The sequence below is a fragment of the Colobus angolensis genome, unplaced genomic scaffold (genome assembly GCF_000951035.1).
Source record: "Colobus angolensis palliatus isolate OR3802 unplaced genomic scaffold, Cang.pa_1.0 Scaffold1, whole genome shotgun sequence".
Lineage (NCBI taxonomy): Eukaryota > Metazoa > Chordata > Mammalia > Primates > Cercopithecidae > Colobus > Colobus angolensis.
Window position 1 is genome coordinate 16,460,529 of NW_012110918.1, and position 2,390 is coordinate 16,462,918.

Sequence of the window (2,390 nt, forward strand, 5' to 3'; positions counted from 1 at the left end):
AAGCCCCCACCAATGTTTATTCATTCACTCAACCAGTATTTATGGAATATCACAGCCCTAGGGGTGGGGACACAGCAGGGAACAAGAAAAACAATAATTATTGCCCTCAGTAGGTGACTGAGGAGTGGGGAGGCTGGCAGGAAGCCACGTAACTAGAATACACGCTAGGCCAAGGCAGTATTCTCACAGAGAAGATGAAACAGGGAAGGGGAGAGAAGGCTGGGATGGGAGGTCTACAGACTTAAGTAGGATGATCTGGGAAGTAGCATTTGAGTAGAGTCTGGAAGGAAAGACAGGAAAGAGTATTCCAGGCAGTGGGAACAGCAGGTGCAAAGGCCCTGGGGCAGAAGTGTGCCTGGACGGTCAAGACTGTCAGGCTGTGTGTTTGGAGCAGGTGAAAGAGAGAGAAGGTCAGCAAGGACTTGATAAGCAGAGCCTCGTGGTCATGCTGAGGACTCCAGGACCTGTACACTGAAGGGAATGACAGGAGCTGACTCATGCTGTAGCAGGACTTCTCTGCCTGCTATGTTGAGCACTGATGATGGGGGCGTGGGAAGAAGTTAGGAGCCACTGCAGAGGTCCCAGTGGGCCATGATCAGGGCACCACAATGCAGGTGGTGAAAATCGATGAGATTCTAGACATATGTCAACATGGAGGACCAAGACTTTCATCTAAATCTAAATAATAGTTATGAAATGTTGACCTGAGATGGATCTATTGTAATTATTTAGATACTTCCAATAATGGATCAGGAGACCCAAGAAGGGCCCTAGAATTTATCCTGGTCTTCCTAGGATTTTCCCAAGGGTAGAAATGATGAACTGGGTGACCATTCACAAAGGAGAGAGGATTCCCAGTCCCCAGCCCTGAAGCCTTCCCCTCAGTCACCATCTTCTGTGGGTCGACCAGATGCACGGACTGTTCTCTGCCATCCCTGTGGTTCTTACATCAATGCCCAGCTGTGGGAATGTACTGTGCTTCGATGGCTCATAGAAGCCCCATATAAGGTGCTGCTCCTGTGGGACGTGCCTGTCAAACCTGCTTGTCCACTGCCGTTCAGTTCAGCCAGAGATTGGGCCACATTCAGTCCTCGCTTCCCTGGGAGAGGGAAGGTAAGTACACACAGTCCATCCGGCAGACAGCAGGTCAGCCTGTGGAGGACTCAGCCTACGGAGGGGCTCAGCTGACACAGGTCTGATGGGGCCAAGAGCAGTCCCAGGGGAGTGGGAGGGGTCGGCTTCTTCCTCATCAGGAGTGGAGGTGCTGCCTTGTGTGTGGACTAGAGAGCAGAAAACCGCTTGTCTGTGTTGCTGGATCAATCGCTGGAACATTCTCTGAATGCTGAGTTCCACCTTTAAACAGCATGGGTCGTGCTAGATGAAAGGGATTCTCCGTTTTATACTCTCATCTCCTCACTTTTGCCGCAGGTCGAAAGACAGGGGAAGGAAGGTGTCTAAGTTCAGAACAAAGCGAGCAAGACCAGCTGCCTGCTCTTGGTAGCAGGGGCACAGTGAGCGTGTCATGGCACTGGGGGGCTGGGATGAACTGTGCCCCCTCCTCCTGGGCTTGTGACCATCTGCCTCCCATGGGGTGTGTACATGTGTGTGTGTGTATGTGTGTGTGTGTGTGTGTGTGTGTGTGTGTGTATGCATGTGCCTTCTTCCCTACTTCACTGGCAAGGGAAGAGACTGACCCTTGGGTTAGGGGAAGGATGTTGACCTGGGAGGGGTCAAATGAGGAGAACCCACATCTTAGATGCTCAGGATTTTATGATCTTAGGTTCTTCTAGAATTGTACAGTTAGATTCAGAGTTTGGAATTAGGGATCTCTGGGCCCTCTCCTCTCCTCCCTTCCCCTCCCCTCTCCTCCCCTCTTCTTGCCTTTTTCAGAAGTCTCGCTCTGTCGCCCAGGCTAGAGTGCAGTGGCACAATCTCGGCTCACTGCAATCTCTGCCTCCTGGGTTCAAGCGATTCTCCTGCCTCAGCCTCCCAAGTAACTGGGACTATAGTTGCATGCCACCACATCTGGTTAATCTGGTTAATTTTTTTTATTTTTAGTAGAGACAGGGTTTTGTCATGTTGGCTAGGCTGGTCTCAGACTCCTGACTTCAGGTGATCTGCCCATCTTGGTCTCCCAAAGTGCTGGGATTACAGGTGTGAGCCACTGCTCCCAGCCTCTTTTCTTTCTTTCTCTGTTTCTTTCTTTCTCTCTTTCTCTCCCTCCTTCCCTCTCTCTCTTTCTTTTTTCTTTCTTTCTTTCTCTTTCTTTCTTTCTCTCTTTCTTTCTCTCTCCCCTTCCTTCCTTCATTTCCTTCCTTCTTTCATTTCCTTCCTTCCTTCCTTCCTTCCTTCCTTCCTTCCTTCCTTCCTTCCTTCCTTCCTTCCTTCCT

At 50.3% G+C, this 2,390-nt stretch overlaps 1 protein-coding gene across 1 annotated transcript in view; it reads left to right on the plus strand.

The window, feature by feature from the left end:
- The first annotated feature begins 1,090 nt into the window (after positions 1 to 1,090).
- Positions 1,091 to 2,390, plus strand: part of CARD14 (caspase recruitment domain family, member 14) — a 53,334-nt gene continuing 52,034 nt past the window's right edge. The window contains exon 1 of the mRNA XM_011958407.1: positions 1,091 to 1,113. The gene's annotated coding sequence lies outside the window, so the exon portion shown is untranslated. The remainder of the gene's footprint in view (positions 1,114 to 2,390) is intronic.